Source organism: Lemur catta, chromosome 3, assembly GCF_020740605.2.
Source record: "Lemur catta isolate mLemCat1 chromosome 3, mLemCat1.pri, whole genome shotgun sequence".
NCBI classification, from domain to species: domain Eukaryota; kingdom Metazoa; phylum Chordata; class Mammalia; order Primates; family Lemuridae; genus Lemur; species Lemur catta.
In genome coordinates this window covers 90,305,949-90,329,047 of record NC_059130.1, presented here as the reverse complement: position 1 = coordinate 90,329,047, position 23,099 = coordinate 90,305,949, and the positions used below count along the sequence as shown (strand labels likewise).

Here is a 23,099-nt window from a genome sequence, read left to right as displayed (position 1 = left end):
ATTCTGTATCCTTTAACAAATCTCTCTATTCCTCCCATCCCCCTACCATTCCAAGCCTCTACTATCTTCTTCCACTTTTTGTTTCTATGAGATCAACTTATTTTTAGCTTCCACATATAAGTGAGAACATGTGGTATTTATCTTTCTGTTCCTGGCTTATTTCACTTAATATAATGTCTTCTAGTTCCTTCCATGTTGCCATGAATGATAGGATTTCACTCTTTTTTATGACCGAATAGTATTCCATTGTGTATATATACCACATTTTCTTTATCCATTCATCTGTTTTTGGACACCTAGGTTGATTCCGTATCTTTGCTGCTGTGAATAGTGCTGCAATAAACAAGTGGGTACAGATGTCTCTTTGATATACTGGTTTTCTTTCCTTTGGATAAATGCCCAATAGTGTGATTGCTGGATCATATGGTAGCTCTATTTGTAGTTTTTTAGTAACCTCCATACTGTTTGCCATAGTGGCTGCACTAGTTTACATTCCGATAAGCAGTGTATAAGAGTTCCCTTTTCTCCACATCTTCACCAGTATTTGTTATTTTTTGTCTTTTTGATAATAGCCATCCTAACTGGGGTGAAATGATAACTCATTGTGGTTTTGATTTACATTTCCCTGATGATTAGTGATGTTGAGCACTTTTTTGGGGTTTTTTTTTTGGCTATTTTTGTGTCTATTTTGATAAATGTCTGTTCTGATCATTTGCTCATCTTTTATTGGGACTCCAGGTGCTGACTATTTTAATAATAATCATGATTTTTCAGACATCAAGATAGAGTACTTGACTTCTTGTTCAATCACATTTTTTCTTTCTCTTTATCCTCCACTGTTGAACAGAACAATGAATTGAATCCTAGAGTCAACCAAGGTAGCTAAAGTACCAAGGTAATAGAAATAATGGCCATTTGCAGAGCACTATGGCATGCTGAAAAGAACAGGAGTCAGATGGAACTGATTTTGAATCTGTGCTTAGTTTACTAGCTGAGTGGTTTTCAACAAGTCACTTCACCCTCAGTTTCCTCATCTATAAAAATAGGGATAGTAATTCCTCCAGATGAGACCTTGGAGAGAAGTAAATTATATGTAATTCCTCAAGGGTTGAGCCCATAACATATTTCTTCTCCTACCTCAGTACCTATAGAGCACCTGGCATACAGTAGGTAGATGGTAAATGATAGCAGTTAGCAATATTTATTTGAGAAAGAATATATTCTGAACATTCAGATCAAGAAAGAAGAAAAAAAAATAAAAAGATCATCTTATTTTTCACTGTATGGATCTAGAAATCAGAGAGGCAGATGGGTTAAGAGTTCAAGGCAGTTCTAATTACAACACTAATGTTATTAGCTGTTAATTATCTGCATGTTGCTATCATCTCAGCTTAGAGTCAGATATGCTCTCTCTTTCTGAAAGCAAATCCTGGTTCTCGAAAACATCTTTAATGTAATTAATATATTTCATTACCTTTGTTCCGGCATTAGCTGTTCAAACTAAATAAAACATGGGCAGATTTTGGTTACTCATTGAGGAACTGGTGTGTGTGTGTGTGTGTGTGTGTGTGTGTGTGTGTGTGTGTGTGTGTGTGTGTGTGTGTGTGTGTGGAGAGAGAGAGAGAGACAGAGACAGAGACAGAGACAGAGAGAGATGTGGCCAGTTCTGTTGATTTAGGGAATTTGCTATGTGGAGTCACAGTTAAATCCTTGAGTTAGGTGAGCAATGGCTGGGTGGGGAGAAGGTTGTGCATAAGTTAAACAATGGAGGCAGCCTTCAAAAGAGTTGCACTGTCACTTTTTGGATGGACAGGTAAGATCTGAAGTGCCTTGGTCAAATCTGAGACCATCCTTTCATGGCCGAACAGCCAGATTTTGCTCTGCCAAGTCCATCTACAAAGGAGCTCAAACAGAACCGTGATGGGGCCTGGCCTCTATGTTCACGCATTTGTGGGAATAAGATAGGGATTAAGTGTCTGTTGCATGAGGTATAATTAGAGTTTTAAGTACATTTTAACTAGATGTCTACACAGACAAGAAACTGATCATGCTTCTGAAGAGAGGAAGGAAATGTGCCTCCCAGTTCTTGGTAGCCTGTAACCCCAAAGTTCAGGGGTCAGTACTCATTTCGTTAGTGGATTATAGAAACTACTTCCTATAATCAGTAAGCATGAAACCTCTGGCACCTCTGAACTCTTGTAAGAATCTTGGAAGATGCTTCTTCATGCATGCATTCACTCATTTAACAAATATTTGAGTACCAACTATGTGCCTAGCAGAGAGACTAATAAAATATAGTTCTATCTGCAAAGCCTCCACAATCTAATGAAGGAAAAAGACATTATATATACAGTAGTATGATACATGCTATGATAACCATTTGTACAAACCACTGTGAGAACACAGAAGATGTGCCTACGTCTGTTTGGGCAAGGAGGGGCTCAGAGAAGGCCTTCACAGGTGGTCAGGATGACTAGGAATTAGCCAGACCAACAAGTGTGAGGGAAGTCATTCAAGGCTGTGCAAAATCCCGGAAATGAGAGAGAACTTGGTCTATACTAGGAATTGCAAATACTTGAGAATAGTTTGAGCACAAAGAAGAAAAATTGGGAAAAAATGAGGAGAGATGTTTGCCCAAATGTTTTTTGAAAGCCAGAGACTAGTGCCTCCTGCTGCCCCATGTATGACATTTTAAATGCTGCTATTTCCTGTACCTGAAGATCCTTTATCATGGGGGTAGTGTTCTTTTAAGTTTAGGTCTCAAGCTATCCACTTAAAAGCGTACTTGGTTGACTTGACTAGCCTCCAGAATTAAATGAGATGGTGGATATAAAGAACTTTACATTCTCTAGTCACTCCATGGAGTCAGAAGAACTGTTTTATCACTCAGCTTTGCCAATTAGGGCCCCAGTGTGAACGTGGTTAATTATTTACCCTGAACTTAATTTCTCCATTTATCAAATGTGTGTGATTATGGAGAGGACTCAATAAAATAATTTTTTATCATTCTATTTATAAACTGAGGCATGTTGCCTAGGTGAAAAGGTTTATTAGTATTAATCCTGGATACTTGGACCCCTATTCTATTTATGCCTGTGTCCGGATCAAGTTGCCCACTTTGCCACACCGATGAGCTTGGGTTCTCCCAACAGCTTTGGTCGGCCAGAATCCCCGCTGACCGTACAGGCTGGCTCTCTGCTGCCCCCAGCTGTCTGGTGCCAGCTCCCACAGTAGCCGTAGGACTGGAAGCCCAGGTTGGTGCTGCTGCTTGTGCCTCCCGCCTACACTTCCTGATATGGCAGGAACAGGGAGTGCAGTACGGAGGGCTAACCTCAGCTCATATCCTTTCCCACTGTGTGTTTATGTGTGCTCACAGAGGCACCTGGGAGATGCAGATCCATTTTGGGTGAGTGGTGAAGGTGGTGTGGTCGGCAGGCAAAAGGCCAATATATTTCTGTCTGTCCAGAGCCTTGGTGATTTCTTAAGCACCTGAGAGTCTGCAGCCGCACCAGGAACATTCCTAGGACTAGGCCACATTTATATCTGAGAGACAAATTTGGAAATGCCACCATCCTCCTTCAGAAGCAAATGATTTCACCAGCTCCGTTTTCCAGCTGTGCAAATTGGTTAATTACAAAGGCTGTAATTTGCAATCAATATTATCTCCTTGGCATCTACTTCACTGAAGGCAAATATTTATGGCCACATTTGAAGAGGGGCACATTGTCTTAATTGGGAGCCAGACATGGAACATGGGCTAAGTGACTGTGAGGGTACTGATACCAGTTTTTGCTTTTTTGGTCTGGAACATTTGGCGGAGACAACACAGGCAGATGCCAGATCAAGGCCCTGATTTTCACAAGATAAAAACAACTACAGGTACTGATCCCCCAGAGCAAAGCCTTAACACAGAGAAATGCTGCTGTATGCACAAAGATGCCTATCACATGATTTTTTTATAATATTAAAAATATTCAACAAAAAGTTATTATTTACTTATTTACATGATGGAATATTATCCAGCCATTAAAAATAATGGTTATGAAAAACTACACACTAACATGGAAAATTTGAATACTGTGCTATAAAGAGAAAAAAGAATAAGAAAAAAATTAGGTATTCAACACCATATTTAAAATATGCTTAGAAAAAAATGCCTGGAAGGAAATACATCAGTATAGCAATAGTGGTAGTCTTTCAGCATTTTCACTCTCTGTTTTTTCCTACATTTTTCTTGAATGAACATGTATTAATTTTTCAATTAAAACTAATTTTAAAGGGCAAGCAGAAGAAATGATTGGTCATATTGGCAACTTCACAAAGTCACTGTATCCCACATCCTGGGGTGAGGAAGCCAGCTTGCATCATGGAAATATATTTTCATTCTGTCAGGAGACAACTATTAAAAATCCATACAATGGACTGAATGCTCATCTTTGCCTTAAACGCTTCATGAAATATTGAGGAAGGACAACTGCCCTGCTATGTGAAAGAACTCCGCACAGAGAGCTGGGAGCACAGAGCTGGCTCCTAAATCAGCCTACGTGGTCAGTGAGGGCTTGCTAGATGCAGTAACATTCAAAATAGATTTTGAAGGATAAGGAAGCAGAGAAGCAGAGAAAGCATTCTGGGAAAAGAAAACAAGACATAAAGTTATAGGGGTGTGAAAGAACCTGTCACATTTGGGAAATAACCAGCACTTCATTGTGGCTGAAATGTTAGGTGCCTGGAAATGAATGATAAAAGGGGTCCTTAGGCCAGATTCTGAAGAGCCTTAAATGCCAGTCTAAAGCAGTCTTTCTCTGAGAAAGGCTGGAGAGGTTGGGGTTTATCCTGAAGGCAATAGGAGCCATTAAGAGTGTTAAGCAGGGGCAGGAAGTGTTCAAGAGCCATGTGCCAAGATCTCTCTGGCTGCAGCCTGGACTTGGGAATGGATTTGGGGGATGGATTTGTGGAGAATGGAGATAGAGATTAAAGGTAGAGAGGCTGATTTGGGGACTACAGCAGTAATTCTGGTGAAAAATGCAAAGTGTGAACCAAGGAATGCTAGACTTGCAAGAGTCCCTGGAAATCTTCTAGTCCAGTGTCTGCATTTGACATTGGAGGAACAGCAAGCTACAGAAGGGGAAACATTTTGATTTATAATACCTCAAGTTACCCTGAGCTCCTTGCAAGACTCTTTAACAGGCCTTAGCCCATCCACCAATGGTGTTTTTGTTCTCTTTATTCTTGCCAACACGTTGTTTAGCTTCTGCTCATATACATCCAGTGATGGGGATCTTGCCACCTAAGAAAGCTGATGATAATCCCATTCTTGGGTCAAGAGGATCTTCTACTAAGCCTAAAATTGTCACTCTGTAGCTCTGCTGTCATGTAGCCACAAAAAACCATTCTGCTGCTCCTGGATTGTGCTGTTGGCTTTTATGCTGGTTATCTAATTCAATCTTCTTAACCACTCTTCGAACTAAGCACAATTATTGTTTCTACTTTACAGGTGGAAAAAATGATTCAAGAAGCTAATGGAGACAAAGATGAGTTCCTTTCCCAGGATTTTTTTCTCTTTCATTCTCAAGTTCTTATGACTCCAGTGTGCTGTGGTTCTGAGTACCTTCTGGACCCTGGTACGTCCATGGAAAACACTCCAATTTAAAGTGTGAGGGTCTGAACTGAATGTTGGGTTCTTCAGAGACCTGTAACTGGTACAGAGTGCAGGGGGATCATCACCCCACGTGATGGTTAATTTGATGTGTCAACTTGACTGGGACACAAGATACCCAAATATTTGGCCAAACATTTGGGTGCTTCTGTGAGGGTATTTTTGGATGAGTTTAACATTTATATTGATCAACTGATTAAAGCAGATTGCCCTCTCTAATGTGGGTGGGCCTCATCCACCCAGTTAAAGGCCTGCATAGGACAAAAGGCTGAATAAGAGGGAATTATTTCCTGAATAGGAGGGAACTCCTCTTAACTAACTGCCTTTGAATTGGGCCTTTGAATTGGGACATTGACTTTTTTCCTGCCTTCAGACTCAAACTGAAACATTGGCTCTTCCAGGGTCTTGAGCCTGCCAGCCTTCAGACTGGAACACTATACCATTGGCTCTCCTAGTTCTCAGGCCCTTGGACTCAGAGTAAAACCATATCATTGGCTCTCCTGGGACTCCAGTTTGCTGACTGCAGATCTTGGGATTTGTCAGTCTCCATAATTGCATGAGCCAGTTCCTTATAATAATATCTTTATATGTGTGTGTGTGTGTGTGTATACACACATAGCCACAACACATCTTATTTATTCTGTTTCTCTGGAGAACCCTGACCAATACACCCCTCCTTGTTCTTATAATTCGACTACTGTTAATACAGCCTGTGATCACATTGGCTTTTTTGGCATCCACATTGCCTCACTGGCACCAGAGTTGACCTAATGAGTGGCAGAGCTAGGATGCAAGCCTAGGTTTCCTGGCCTCAGCCCATGGCCTTTTCACTCCACCATAATGCACCAAAACATACCAGGGCCATCTGAGAGAAAAAATTCCCTATTGCTTGTACCGGATCCACTGGCATCAGACCTTCCAAGGTTCTAGAGTGGCAAAGGTTAGGTTTCTGAATATATAAAGTATTCACTACATGGTTATCCATTAATAGAGCAAAGATTTTCTTCCTTCTAACAGTGTGTTTTTCAGTAGGCATAGCCAGGAAACAAAACCTAAGAAGCAATTTTGCTTTCCCTTCACCATCCGTCACATCTGGTTCCCTCTGTTATGTCTAATGCTGCTCAGTGGGCTGGAACATAGCGCCAAATAATGCACCAACGTCCCCTGTTAAGTAAGCCAGCCCTGCCTGGAGACCCGTGCACACTCCAAGACTGGCTAGACCCCAGCACCAGTGTAAAGGGAAGCTGGGGCAGACTGAGGACTCTGGAGATTCAAAGGTGCAGGTCCCCACCTATCACCTTTTCTGATTCTCTCCTTCTCCTTTCCCTGAGGCCCCTCTGCTTAGAATGTACCTCCCCTTCTGGTCTGGCTGATAAGTTCCCATTTTCCCTCAACACTCAGCTCCAATGCCTCCTGCTTTAGGCAGAGCTTCCTGCTCCCTCCTTGGTGCTCATACAGTGCCCTGCACATATTTCTACCTGCTTATGACTATTGTATTGCATTTATTCACTTCTTCTTGTCCTCTTCTGGACTTTCTCTAGGTCAAGAATCAAGTCTGATTCCTCTCTTTCTCAGTTCCACAAAATATGGAGCAGAATAGGAACCAAAGTATGTATAGTACATGAATTAATAATTGAATGAATGAATGAGTGATTAATCATTTGAATTGCAGGTCTGTTTATTTCATCTCTGAATCAAGGCACCATTGCTATGCTTTAGTTCTGGCATCTGTAAAATAGGAATATCTGCTTATCAGAATTGTCACCAGGAATATATGAGAGAAAGGAGACGGTGGGACAGAAGGGCTGTGTGCATGCGTGTGCGCGTGCATCATCGGGGTAGTTACCTACCTTCTCCTGAGATGTATCAATAAGACTTTGAGCTCTCTAAGGGCCACGTGTTTCTTTGAATCCTTCTGCCTCCCTCCTTACCTCCTTTCTTCCTTCCTGCCCTCCTGTTTTCACTAAACACATAATATATGCCAGGCACTGGGGATACAATGAAAGGAAAGCCAAACCTATTTTCTGCTTTTAAGGAGCTCCCAATGAGGGAGTCAGATGTAAGATGACAATCACAATCCAGCATTCCAAGAGCTGGAACCCAGAAAACATGGGGGCCCTGTGAGTATGAAGGAATAACCCTTACCATAGCCCATGTGGTCAGAGTTGACTTCCCTTTCAAAGACTTCACCTCCCATAAATAGAAGTCAGTAAGTTGAAGAATGTTATAGACACAGGGAAAGATATGTTAAAAAGAGTAGAGGTGAGAGAGAATGAAAGACATCAAAAAGTTCAGTGTTGGGGTGAGGGGTGGTAGAGGAGATGGTGGTTGGGTAAGAGTTAAAAATGTAAGATTGGAGGGGTAGACAGGGGCAGTCATTTGGGGCTTTATTAGCCATGGTGAAGTATTGACTTTTAGACACAGGGCAGTGGGAGCTGGGAAAGGAATCTACCTGGGGGAATAACATGCCCAAAGGAGCAAAATGGAACTCAGTGAGAGGAAAACAACTAGACCTGCCCTCCTTGGGATAAAAGCTAATGGCTGGGGAGCTTGGCCTGGAGAAGAGGAGACTTGGAGGTGGGCCAGGTTGCTGCCTTCAGAGCTGAGGGGCTGCTGGGGAAGGAAGCAGCTGTGCTGTGTGTGTTTAGCAAGCTGTGCTGGTGGGTGTGACTGGCTGACCTGGAATCTGCCACTTACTACCTGTGTAAACCTGGCCAGTCACCTAACCTCCCTGAGCCTCAGTTTTCCCATTTATAAAACTAGAACGGTAATACTGACTTGAGCACGTTGCTGTAAGGATTCAATGCGAAGATGCACATCAAGTGCCCAGCACATGTTTGGCACATGGGAGATGCTCATGTTAGACCCTTTATGAATCTAAAATGAATACTGAGATGGGTGAGAAGCATGTTGGCAAGGGAAGCATGGAGGGAGGAGGGAAACAAGAATAATTTCAGCTTCGAACACAAACAATTCCGTTCACTTCCTATTTTGGGAATTGCTGCGGAGGCCAGGAGGGAAGGAAGGATTCCCATTTTAGCGCAACCCGCCTTCTCACTGGGACTGTGACTTCCAATACTCCAGCCAGCCTCTTGAATCAGCTTTATAGAAGATTTGGTCCCTGAACTGGCCTGAGGGGTATCAGAGTTCCCCTTCAAGAGTCAACTTAAACATCCTACCTCAGAAAAGTCCTTCCTGATACCCCAGGCTATCTAGGACCTTGAGGTGTACTATCTTATTACACCATCTGTTTTTTATTTACCCTGATTATAGTTTTTTCTTATATATTTGTGTGATTGTTTAATACTTTTCTCCTTTCCTATGAAGGCAGAGATTATTTTATAATGTTCATTATTGTGAACTACAACAGTGCTTGGCACATACTAGGCACTTTATTCACTGACTGACTGAATGAACAAGTGCATGAATAAATGAACAAGTAGGACCAAATGAAAGTTGCAAGCCTAAGTTTCCTGGCCTCAGCCCATGGCCTTTTCACTCCACCACAATGCACCAAAACATACCAGGGCCATCTGAGAGAAAAAATTCCCTATTGCCTGTACCAGATACACTGGCATCAGACCTTCCAAGGTTCTGCAAGTACCAAATGAAAAGCTCAGTGTATTTAAGAGATAAAAATGGCAAAGTCCTTTGGGGCAGTCTGTGCAAGTCCCTCAATGCCCTGCTAAGAACACTGGGCTATTTCCTGTGGGCAATGGGGGAGATACTGAAGGTGCTTAAGCAGGTAAGTTCCTGTGTGGAAGACTTAGAGGGAGAGAAATGGAAAGGCTTTCTCCCTGCTTCTAGACTCAGTGGTTTGGTCCTCTGCTTATCTATGACCTTCATTTTGGATCTCAGAGCTCTTCTTCCTTCTCCAACCATTGTCCACAATTCAACATGACAGAGACTTTCTCTTATGATACATCCCAGTATTGCATTTAAGCCCCAGGCTTCAGGAATAACTCCTTCCCTAAAATCCCAGGTAATGAGGGTCTCCGTCCTGTCATTCCTTAGGTAATCTTTCCTTGCACAATCAACCCTTAACTTGGTTTAGAAGACCAGAATTCCAGGCCAGCCTCAGCTACTATCATAGGCTCCAGTCTCTAATTCTATAAAATGGAGCTGATGATAATCACATCTGTCCTCTTAGGGCTGCTAAGAGAATCAAACAAGATAAAAGATGTGAAAAACTTTGCTGAATTGGATGGCACTATTAAAGTCATGTACCATCACCATGAACTACTAAAGCTGGTACTCTGGGCTGGAGCACTGGCACACATTAGCAAAACTTATCTGGGCTCTGATACCAGTCACTGCCCAATTTCCCTACACCCCAAACCCAACTAAGAGCAGGTTTGTGGCAGGAGACATAGCTTCACTCAGCGAGACTCCATAGTCTAGGTATCAGATGAACTGGTTAAGAAGCATCTTGAAATAAATTCATGGCCCGAGCAAGAAGATATCAAGCAAGAAGAAGCTGGAAACTTGTAGGTTATATTAATAAACCTCTCTAGATAGAAGGCTGAATAAAGGTGTAGGCAGGAAAAGAATAATTTAAAACTCAAACTTTGTCTTATTCCTCTGAATTAAGTGTTTCCATGACTTGCTGCCAGCAAATTGCCTGCTTGAGCCAACTTTCTGAACCCTAAGAGACTCCACAAATGCTGAGGCTTTCTGGTTAAGAGGAGATGATCAAGGATCTGGCTCCAATGTCCTCATCTTCGATCACATCGCTTCACACTCTGTCCTCTTATCCCCATGCCCTGGAGTCTAGCCACACTGGACTATTTACTGATCCCCAAATATGCTCTGCACTGCTTCCACTTCCATGCTCTTCCCACTGCCTGAAGGCTCTTTCCTTGATCTTGCTTGTCCTTCAAGACCCTGGTCAAATGTTAACTTTTCTTTGAAATTGGACTTGATTTCTTAAGTCAGAATTAATCTCCCTTCTTTTATTGCTTCCATAGGATATCACTATATTGTACTTTTATTTGGTAGAAAGTGTGTTGTATTTGAATTAGTTGGTTGTTTCCATGTCTTTTCCTCCATTATGTTGTCTTTGCCTCCATAACACCTAGCACGGGTCTTGATATACCTGAGGTGCTTAGTGAATATGTGGCAAAGAAAATGAAAGACTGGTAAGAAGGGAATTAATTTTTATTGCTTATCAAATGGCATGACAAGCATTTTGTAGATATTGACTCTTATAATCCTGGCTCTCCCCAGCTTCCCAGGCCATGGGCCTATAAACACAGCCAGCATCCTCTGCTCATTCTGCAGAAAAGCTCTAGAAGCCCACAAGGGCGAAAACTCTGGTCCTGTATCTTCACACTGTCTGCCACCATCTGCTTTACTTTCATTTGTCTGGCTCTTGGATTGTCTGGCTCCATATCCTGGCTCTGGATAACTGCCCCAGGAAATTATTAACTTCAACTCAAGGCAAAAATAATTTCTTGAGTAACCGCTATGTGCAGACATGTAGTTCTACATGTTCTTTGTTTGGGAAGCCCTTTTAGGCATGATTGCATGCAAGAGATAGTCCTGGCTGCACATAATCATGATAGCTGGGAAATTTTCCACAGGCTAGGGGATGAGACAAACCTCATGTGGTGGGTATCCCCATTTACAAATGGAGCCACAAAGGTGCAAAGAGGGTTGGGACTAGTGGGGAGATTGCATTGCTGGTAAGTGTTGAAGATGAGTTTCTAAGCCAGGATGGCTAACTCATGCCCAAACATCAGAAAGTAGAAGAGAGAAGCCAGAGAATTCTTCCCAGCTACCATGGAATTATCTCTGGCAGTGGCTGAGTCTCCTCCATGGCTCCAGCTCCTGTTGGACAGGTTGCCAAAGTTCCAGTTTTTGTCAGGTAATCCTAACTCCTGGGCTCCAGCACCCACTTGTTTTCCATTTGACCCTCCAGCCTAGGGTGGTAGTGTTTTCCTTCTGTTCTTAACCTCTGGGTTTCTTCACCATTTTCTGTTTGGCTTCTCAACTGGTCCTAGTTCCCTGCATTGAATTCTTTTTGTTTCAAATATTTGGAGTGGTTGTTTTTTTCTTGGTTGTATACTGACTGATACATCCAGATTTAGATTAAACTAAAAAAAATATCATGGAAATGATGTATGATAACAACTCATGATTAACCATAACTATCAGCTGCAATAATAATGGATGCTCACAACAGGTTGTTCTTTAGATATTTCTAGGCTGCCAGAGATAATCCATTCCCTGGTTCTAGTTATAAATCCACTTCCTTCTTTCCCTCTTATTTGAATTGTAAGAAAATAAGAGTGACATTATCATTATAATAGGAGTAACCTTAAATCTGCTCTACTTGATATAAAAAAGTAAATCATTTGTAAATCTTAGCATTTTCACTGTGTGTGTGCGTGGGCCATCTCACAATCACTGCTCTTTGCTATGATGCCGTCCAAAATAAAGGGCCGCTGGGGTAGAATAGCAGTGCTGGCAATTGTGAGTCTGGAACCAGAGCATCCAAGGTCTAAGATGGGTCCAGGGACAGTTAACACCTCTCTTTTGGGGAGCTAGGACCTGCCATCCATCATCATTATCATCATTATCTGAAACATGAGCACTTGCCATATGCCAGGCATCATGGTCTTAACGTGGACATATGAGCTTGGTTAACCATAGAAATCATCATAACTACTTTATGAGGACACTGAGTCACAGAGAAATTAAAGAACTTAACCGAGATCACATGGATAGTAAAAGGGTAGTGTTGAGATGTGATCGTAGTCAGTCTGGCTCCAGAGTTACAGTCTACGCTGTTAGCAACAATGCTTTAATGCCTCTCTATAAAGCAGGCTTGTCTGCTTGGTAGCCCAGTAGGACCCTCATTCAGTGTATCATGACCTATGTTCCTCCACTCTCAGACTCCTTTCAAGTGAATCACATTTTTTCCCCACTCTTGAGATAGGAATATGCACATTTTATAATCACACAGTTGGAAAAGTTCTGCCCTATGGGTGACAGAAGGGATCAAAAGGCTGCATCTTATATAATTCCTCCTCACCCTTGAATATAACCAGTCAGAGATAGGCTGGAACAACCCTCAGGGCAAAAGTCTGAAGAACAGAAAATAAGGTATTTGTACGGATTTGTCTTTCCAGGAGTTAAATCACTTTAGAATGGAAAGCAGAAGAAAAAAAAAATAAACACCCACAAAAATGATTTTCTGCTTTTTTTTTAAACTTAAAATTATGGAAATTGTTTCTGACAGCAAATTGCTCCTAATTAATTTCTTGGCTCTGCTGGGAAAATGTACTGTTCTGTTGATTTCTAAATTCCACCAGCTTAATTATCAAAAGACATTTTTTTCCTAAAACTATTAACATGTGGGTTGCAGTTGGAGGTTTGTCAGCATAGTACAAAGGAAAAGGAGAGTGTGGAGGAGTCAGGGGTTGGAAGAGCACCAGGAAGCCTATAGAACCAACTCAAGGCTTGGTACCCATGTCCAAAAGTCCAGTAGAAGGTAACTTTCAGAAGAAAAGAAGTCTGAATGGTGCAGTCAAAATCACAATGCAAGGAGTGCCTGAGTATGGAGTCGGGAGAGTTGAGTTCAAATTCTATCTATACTACCTCCCTTAGATGAACAGCTGAGCTTTGTCTGAGTCTCAGTCATTTCTGTAAAATAGGGCTAGTAATAATGTTAATTAACAGTTGTAGAATGCTTACTATATGCCAGGCCATATGCTAAGTGCTTCTCTGTGCATTAACATGCTATCTTTCTTTGCAGCCCTGTGAAGTAGGTATTGCAACACTATTTTACAGATGTGAAAACACAAGTTCAGAAGGACCATGCAAATTGCCTGAGGTTATACATGGACTAAGTGGCAGTGGCCAGATCTGGATGGGCAACCTGTGGCCTTCTGGATCCTTGAGTGCAGCCCCTTGACTGAATCCAAATTTTACAGAACAAATCCTTTTAATAAAGATGTTTGTTCTATGAAGTTTGGATTTGGTCAAGGGGCCACACTTGGGCATCTGGAGGGCCACATGTGGCTTTGAAGCCACAGGCTTCCCCCCGCCCCGTAACTGAGAGCTTCTTGAGGTCAGAAGACCAATTCCCCTGATTCTGTATCCATAATACAGTTAGTATCTAACAAGTAAATAAATGAATGAACAAATGGTTTAGATGCTCAATTAAATATTGGCAGAATTTAACTCTGGGATCAGTTAATTTTATGCAGTTTAAGAAAAAATATTCAATTTTAGTCACTCAGCAGATGCTAATCAAATATCTGCTGTATGCCAGTCACTGAGCTAATCAACAAATAACCTTGGACACCTAGAAATTTAGCTTTTGGGAAATGATCTTAAGAAAATTATTGGACAATTGTATAAAGATGGAAGAATAAGGTAATTCATCACAGAATTCAATCATTCATCAAATATCTGCTGAGGGCTGCTATGTACCAAGCATTGTTCTAGACATTCTCATTGAACAAGACAAACAAAGTCCCTGCCCTCATGCATGCAACTCACAATCTTGTGGGTAACAGAGACAAAACCCAAATGGATAATACAACGTTAGATAGCCATAAGAGCTCTGAAGGAAAATGAAGCAAGGTAGGGTAAGGGAACAGATTATGAAAGGCACTTATTTTTTGGATTGGAACTTATCAACAGTATCTCTGAGGAGGGGCCATTTGGGTAGAGTTCTTAATGACATGAGAAAGTGACCCATAGGAACGTCTGGGTAGACTGGTGTAAAGAGCAGAAGTGCAGTCTATAAACTAGTTTTCTTTGTGACCTTAGGCAAATCACTTCAGTTATCTGGCCTCCTGGGTGCAGAGAGCTAGGTCTCTCTCCTCCATCCTTCCAGCTGTGTAATAGGAGCAACTTCCTCCCACTGGGGCCCAGAACAAGGTTGAACTATATCTGAGAGAGCCTCTTGTTACCAAAACATTTTGCAAAATCACAAGTGCTATACAGATGTAAATTAATCCTACACATCTGCCAAAACCAAGTTCAACTATAACTTCCTTTCTGAAGCCTTTTTTTACATTGTCAGGAAGGATGTCTCTGGGATCCCTTTATACTTTTTATGCACCTCTGTTGTAGCCTTTAGTTTTTTGCAAGGCCTGATTTTTTAACTTCTTGAGGCAAGAACAATGTATCCTCTGTTTCTGAATCATAGCCATTAACTCAGTGCCTGGCACATGGTGGTGCTTAATATGGAATAGCTGAATTGACTCGAAAAGGTATTTTTGGGATTGAGCAAGATTTTGACATGAGTTGGGTGAGACTTTTAGTTATATTCAAATCTATTCTCTCATACACAATAGGCACACAATAAAAACTCATTGAATGGATAAACACAAGTTGTGAAAAGCAGTTTCTTTTTGCTGAGTGATAATTACCCATCTCTTCAAGGAAGTCCTTGTTTTGACAGTAATTAGACTGGGCAATACAGGGATGCAGAGTGAGGACAAGTGGAGAGATGTGAGAAAGATTCACCTTTGCTAAAGAGCTATGTTAGCAGGCAATGTGTTAGGCAAGACACTGAATCATTATTCTAGTTGATCCTCAGAATAACCCTGAGGGTAGTTATTACTATCCACATTTTATAAATGAAGAAAAGTGTGTCAGAGAGATTAAGGCATTACCTTCATGCACAAAGTAGAAGAGGAACAGTAAGAACAAGAAGTCAGGGGTGTCTGGTACCAGTGTTCTTGCTCCCCAGAACCCTCGGCATGGCGGGTGTTGGGGAAAGACTAGAAAAGACTTGGTTTTCCTGTCCAGAGTTGCACCAGCTCACTGGCACTTACATGAGGAAATGGTTTCTGTTATTAGAAGTCATTCATAGACCCATAATCACACAAATAAACATCCTAATAACTTTAGCAATTTGATGGATCTGCAGTGTGGACTCTGCACAGCGCAGACTCCATCTCAGGGAAGAACGTGGCTTCCTCAGGTAATCATATTTCTTCTGCCCTAATGGCATCAATCACTTCTCCCTCACATTCTTGCCACCAAGTTTCCCCTAGTAGATTGTGAGCACCTTGAAGTTCAGGGCTTGGTATTCCTGCCTTTCCTGTGTCTAGCCCAGAGCCTGGCACAAAGAAGACCTCAAATTATTACAAATAAAAGGAAAGAGATTGCGATGGTTAATTTTATGTGTTAACTTGACTGGATCATGGAGTGCCTAGATATTTGCTTAAACATTATTTCTGGGCATGTCTGTGAGGGTGTTTTTGGATGAGATTAGTATTTGAATTAATAGACTGAGTAAAGTAGATTGCCCTCCCCCATGTGGGTGAGCATCATTCAATCTGTTGAGAACATGAATAAAATAAAAGGACAGAGGAGGGGAGAATTCATTCTCTCTCTGCCTGACTTCTTAGGCTTAGATATCTCCTTCCCACAGACCAGGACTTACACCATTGGCTCTCCTGGTTCACAGGCCTTTGGATTTGAACTAGAATTTAAACCATCAGTTCTCCTGGTTCTCAGGCCTTCCGACTCAGACAGGAACTACACCACCAGCTCTCCTGTTTGCTAGCTTCAGATGGTGAAACTTCTCAGCCTCCCTAATCATGTGAGCCAATTACTTATAATACAGATATATATTTCCTATTGATTCTGTTTCTCTCAAGAACCCTAACTAGTACAGATATTTTGGTACCAAAAAGTGGGGTGCTGCTGTCATAAGTACCTAAAAATGTGGAAGTAGCTTTGGAACTGGGTAATGGGTAGAGGCTGGAAGAGTTTTTGAGGCGCATGTTAGAAATATAGACATTAAAGGCAATTCTAGTGAGGCCTCAGCTGGAAGTGAGGAACATGTTATTGGGAACTGGAGGGAAGGCAATCCTTGTTAAGTGACAGAAAATTTGGCTGAACTGTGTTTTAGTGTTTTGTGAAAGGTAGAAGTTGCAAATAATAACTGGATATTTAGCTGAGGAGATTTCTAAGCAAAGTGTTAAAGAAATGGCTTGGTTCCTCATGACTGCTTATATTAATAGTAGAATGTGAGAAGGAAAAGATGAATTGAAAGAGAAATTGTTAAGCAAAAAGAAACCAGAAATTAAAGATTTGAAAAATTCTTAGCCCATCCATATTGCAAAAAACAAGAAAGCGTGTTCAGAAGAGAACACCAAGTCATTGGATTAAGAGATCATGGGATCGTGGGTATAACTCATGAACTTAATCAGCCATCTCAGCAGAAGCCAGGAATTATAGCAGTAGAAACATTGCCAGCTGGGACTAAGAGAGACCGAGAAAGTGGGACAGAATGAAGGATGGCTGTTGGACATTTTGGCTTCTACGAGATAGAAACATAGAACTGTTTAGGTATAAATGTGTGCTGTTCCTCAAGAAAAGGGAAAAATGATGCTGAAGGTGATTCAGAGATCATCAGGGGTGCCACTCCCACTGCAGGCCAGAGGACAGGGCCAGTTCCTCCTCAATTTCAAAGGTTGGGGTCGCCTATCTGGTTTTGGCAGGTCAGGGAGGCCCTGCCCAGTACCTCAGGGCCAGTGCCATTGCAGAGAACTACAGGTGAGGTGCCCTGTGGAGCTGAAAAACCAGGGCTGACCCACTGAGCTGTGGGGATGATGCTGCCACCCCAGTGGGCCTGGGGTGCAGAGCATCAAACCAAATAGTGTTATGTGCAAGCCTTAATATCTAGTGGAGTTTTCCTTGTCAAGTTTTGGACTTGCTCAGGACCCATCACCCCTTTCTTCCTTCCAATTTCTCCCTTTTGGAATGGGAGTGTCTATCCTGTGCCTATCCCACTGTTGTATTTTGGAAGCACATAACTTGTTTGGTTTAATAGGTTCATAGTTGGAGAGAGATTTTGCCTTGGGATAAATTGTACCTTGAGTCTCATCCATATCTGATTTAGATAATATTTAAATGAAACTTTGGACTTTAGATATTAGAGTTGATGTTGGAATAAGTTAAAACTTTTGGAGCTGTTGGGATGGAATGAGTATATTTTGCATGAGAGAAGGATATGAATTTGGGGGGACCTGGGGTGAAATATTATGGACCGAATGTTTGTTGTCCCCCTAAAATTCATGTGTTAAAGCCCCAGCCCTCAATCTGATAGTGCTTGGAGTGGGGACCTTGGAAGGTAATGAGACTTATGTGAGGTCATGACAGGTGGCCCTTATGATGGGATTAGTGTCCTTATAAGAAGAAGAAGAGAGACCAGATCTCGATATCTCTCTCTCCCTCTCTCTCCACCATGTAAGGACACAGCAAGAAGGTGGCTGTCTACAAGCCAGGAAGAAGGTCCTCATGAGGAATCAAATCTTCTGGCACCTTGATCTTGGACTTCCCAGCCTCCAGAACTGTGAGAAATATATTTTTGTTGTTTAAGCCACTAAGTCTATCTTGTTATAGCAGCCTGAGCTATAGCAAAGACAGAGACTTAGGAAAGTTCTCATTCCCAACAAGAGTTTGAGAATAAAATTCTGTTGAGCTTTGTCATCCTTAAACAATACTTTCACAAAGCCCAAAATTCCTCATTTGGTGAGAGTTGTTGCACGTTCAGCATCTGGAGTGACCAATCATTTTTAAGAACTGGGGTGCTGGTGGTAGCTAGCTTTGCTCGCTAGACTTGCAACTTTTTCTTATAATTAGGCTTTGCAGTGATAAAGGTTACAAATAAATGCCTTATGCTAACAAAAATATAGCTGCCTATCATAGACCCAAGGGTTCCTGCGTAAATAGTAAATCATGAATGTGTTAAATACTCAGATGCTCTGAATTTAAAAAGGGTTTCTCAGAAATGTAGGTCTCTAAGCACTATTCTAGGCTACTAAAAGGACTTAAGGGGTTTGAACCTACTCTAAGAGGTTTGGGATGAGGAAGTCAATCTTCCCTGTTCAAGTTGCCTCTCAGAACCCCCATCATATGTCAAGGGCTTAGATTCCTCTATTTATTCAACAGATTAAATAAATATCTTTTGAGTGCCCAAGATGATGTCAGATGCTGAGATCTAATGGTGAGCAAAAGCAGACATGAGTTCTGCCCTCCCAAAACTTACAGGCTAGTAGAAGAGACAGATGATCCTCAAATAATCACACAAACATAGGTATAACTACACTATGAGAAAAGTGCTATTTGATATGAAAGAACAGTGTTCTATTAATGCATATAGCAAAGGAATCTGACCAAGATTGTGGGTTTCCCTGAGGAAGTAAACTTGAGCTGAGACATGAATGATGTGTAGGTAGTACTAGGGTAAAGAAAGCAGTAAGAACATCATAGGAAAGTGGAAACACCAGGGTTTGTTCAGGGGTCCATAATCCTAATAACCCCAATCAATTCCATATAAACAATTAAAAATAAAATACAATCTAAGTAAAAATAATTGGCTTGCTATATACGGGTACAACTTCAAGACCCTAGAACTCTCCAACTAGAATGATACCCTCAAGTTTTTCCAATAAAAAAATTTGAGATCCGATCCTAATCCAGGCAGAGAGAATAACATGTCTACAAACCTATGATCAGAGGGAATATGTAAGACTCAGACATTGGGTCAGAGGAGGGATATGAGACAAAGCTGGAGTGATTATCCCAAAAGTCTTGAAAAGCCATTGAAAAGTTTTAAGCCAGTGGGGATGCAAAAGAAGGGTACAGAAAGATATGTGCTGTTTGACAAGTGGGTCCAGGGAGACCAGTTAGAGGGCTACTGCAGTAGGTCAGATGAAAGAGGATGGCATTTTGGAGCAGGATGGTGGCAGTGGAGATGGAGAAAAGTGCATGGATTTAGATCTCTAGGTGAAGCACCATAAAGAGCAGGAGTAGAAGACTGGCAACCCAGGTATGTCTTGGTTGTGTTATAGATTTCTCTACAACTTTGCACAGATACCTTCCTGGTATCTCAGTATCCCCCTCCCCCCCACTCACCAGGGATGCCACCAAGGCTCCTCCAAAAAAAAAAAATGGTAGGAATCTGCAAACCAAAGGATTAGGTAATCTTTTCAAAGATCTTCCAGTGCTAACTTTCTGTGCTTCAATAATTTTGTGCTTCTAATCTGTTCCTTCTCTCTACCCCAAATGCCTAAGACTATCATTCCTAAAAACATACTTGATGGAATAATACTCATGCCTGCAGCTTGATGATAAATAGTTGTGACACCTTGAATCAGGCTATAAACCAGACATTGCCAGGTGTCTACTGCACAAAAGAAAAAAAAAAAAAAGAAGAAGAATCTCTCATTGGAAGTTTCCCCTAGGGACAAAAAAGCAATAATAAAAAATTAGTGTCAGATGGGAAAATGCTTTGGATGATGATAATGATGATGATACTTATATAATAATTCCTTAACTTCATTTAGTGTCTTAACATGCCTTGTCTCATTTGACACAGCAACCTGGTGAGATATGCCAGTTCATAGAAATGAGCAGAACAAGCTCAGGAGAGAAGGAAAAAAAAGTCAATGCTTAAATAGACCTAGATATTCATTTATTCAATAAATATTTATAGAAATCCTATGATGTGGTGGTAGGGGCCAGGCTAAATGTATTATAATAGACAAAGTCTCTGTTCTCATGGATGTTAAAAGAAAATAAAATATACAATAATAAAAATATAAAATATAGTATAAATAGTATTGTATTATATAGTAATATATAATAAAATATCATCAAATAATAGATATTGTTTATAGTAATTTCTATGAAGGAAAATTAATAGGATGGTGAGTTAGCAAGTAAAATGGGAAAGGCAATTTTCAATAGAATAGTCAGAAAAATAATTTTGGTGAGGTGGAATTACAGATGAAAAGAAAAGTGACTGTGAAAGCCAGTTATGAGAAATGGCTTGACTTGTCTGAGGAACAAATGGAGACCAGTGTGATTGTGGCACTGTGTATGTGGTATAAGAGGAAATGGGAGAGATACAAGAACCCAAACCAAAAGAGCTCTGGTAAGAAGTTTGGATTTTAAGTGACAGGAAACCATTAAAAGGTTTTAATCCAGAAGGGTGTATGATTTGATTTTAGTTCTAACAAGATTACTCTGGCTGCTGTGGATAAGGTACCATAGGGTGGCAAGAGTTAAAACCGGAAGACCAAGTAGGAGGCTATAATGGTAATCCAGGCAAGAGGGGGCTTGGTGGCTTAGAAGAGGAACATTGCACTGGAGATGAAAAGCAATGGATAACTACCCAAAGCAATCTACAGATTAAATGCAATCCTTATCAAAATACCAATGGCATTCTTCACAGAAATAGGAAAAAAAAACAATTCTAAAGTTCATATGAAACCATAAAAGGCCCAGAATAGCCAATAAAATCCTGAGCAAAAAGAGCAAAGCTGGAGGCGTCACATTACCTGACTTCAAATTATATTAATACTATAAAGCTATAGTAACCAAAACAGCATGATTCTGGCATAAAAAGAGACACATAAAAAGAGACACATAGACCAAAGGAACAGAATAGAGAACCCAGAAATAAATTCACACATTTACAGTCAACTCCTTTTTTACTAAGGCTCCAATAACATACACTGGGGAAGAATGGTCTCTTCAGTAAATGGTGCCACTGGATATCAATAAGCACAAGAATTAAACTGGACATCTATGTCTTACCATATACAAAAATCAAAATGGATTAAAGACTTAAATGTAAGATATGAAACTATGAAATTCCTAGAAGAAAACATTGGGAAAACACTTCAGTACATTGGTCTGGGCAAAGATTTCTTGAGTAAGACCTCAAAAATATAGACAACCAAAGGAAAAGTTGACAAATGAGATCACACCAAGCTAAAAAGCTTCAGCACAGCAAAGGAAATAATCAACAAGTGAAGAGACAATCCACAGAATGGGAGAAAATATATGTAAACTATCAAACTGAGAAGAGATTAATAATCAGAATATATAAGGAACTCAAACAACTGAATAGCAAGAAAACAAACAATCCAATTAAAAATGGGCAAAAGATCTAAATAGACATTTCTTAAAAGAAGACATATGAATGGCTAACAGGTATATGAAAAAATGCTCATCACTAATCATCATGGAAATACAAATCAAAACCACAATGAGATATCATTTCACCCCAGTTAAAATGGCTATTTTCAAAAAGATAGAAAAATAACAAATGCTTGCCAGGATGTGGAGCAAAGGGAACACTTGTACACTGTTGATAGGAATGTAAATTAGTACAGCCACTATGGAGAACAGTATGAAGGTTCCTCAAAGAACTAAAATTAGAACTACCGTATGGTCTAGCAATCCCACTGCTGGGTATATATCCAAAGAAAAGGAAATCAGTATATCAAAGAGATACCTGCACCTCTATGGATCAACTTAATTGTCCATCAACAGATGACTGGATATAGAAAATGTAGTATATAATACAATGGAATACTATTTGGCCATAAAAAGAATAAAATCCTGTCATTTGCAACAACATGGAAGGAACTGGAGGACATTTTGTTAAGTGAAATAAGCCAGGCACAGAGAGACAAATGTCACATGTTCTCACTCATATGTGGGAGGTAAAAAAAACTAGACCTCCTGGCGGTAGTGTATAGAATGGTAGTTGTCAGAGGCTAGGAAGGGTAGTGAGGAGTGGGTAGTTAAGGAGGGATTGGCTAATGGGTCCAAGATATATTTTAGAAATGGAAGACAGAAGTTGGTGATGAATTTTGGATGTTGGTTGAAGGAAATCTTTTTAACCTCTTCGACTTTGCAATATGGGCAAGCTGAGGACCAGGAAAAAAAAATAGAGATGGGGAAATAACTGAAACAAAACTTGAATCCAAGACTTCTGGCTCCACATACAGTGCTCTTCCCAGTGCTCAAAGTAACAGTCCAGTATGTAATGGGTAGAGGGTGCTCACTTGAGTTGAATGTGTAACTATCAACCAGGGACAAGTTGGTGTGTGGAATGAAGGCTTCTGGGTATTCCTGTATCACAATAGAAGTTATGCAACTTGCTTCATTCCTCACTTGACAATTGCTCCCCCTCCCAACTTAGGTGGATCAGGAAAGGGAAACGGCTTTCACTCCTGCTCAGGGCATTTGGCTACTCTCTGCTGATTTGGGAGAAAGAAGTGGACAGATGGTGGGTATATTTTGTAGAGGAAGAAATGAATCTTATGTTGATTTGAGTCCTAATTTGTCCACAGGTTCATGTTACCTTTGGTCTCTTAGTTTTTATCTTTTCAATGGGATATTTGGGAACCATGGTCAATTAAACCCTGGCTTGCCTCTCACTTTATGCCTTATTTACACAGAATACTTCTGTGTTTTCTTTGTACTATAGGTGAGCATCTTTTTTACTAAACTATAAGGCTGCCAAAGGCAGAGACACCTCTGTGTGCCTAGTGCCTGGTAGTGTAATGGGCATAGAGTGTATAATCTATAACTGTTTATTGAGAAAATGAAGCAGTTAAACTCTCCCAGCCTCAGTTTCCTCAACTTTTAAAAGGGAATAATTAATAGCCAA

At 40.8% G+C, this 23,099-nt stretch overlaps 1 protein-coding gene and 1 long non-coding RNA gene across 2 annotated transcripts in view; one reads left to right on the top strand and one right to left on the bottom strand.

Annotated features, from left to right (window-relative positions):
- AGBL4 (AGBL carboxypeptidase 4) overlaps positions 1 to 23,099 on the bottom strand; it is a 1,191,358-nt gene that overhangs the window by 270,622 nt on the left and 897,637 nt on the right. The gene's annotated exons all lie outside the window — the stretch shown is intronic.
- LOC123635672 lies at positions 5,552 to 22,647 on the top strand. The gene is made up of 3 exons (XR_006734186.1): positions 5,552 to 5,621; positions 17,881 to 17,981; positions 22,629 to 22,647. It is a non-coding gene; the product is annotated as an uncharacterized LOC123635672 (long non-coding RNA).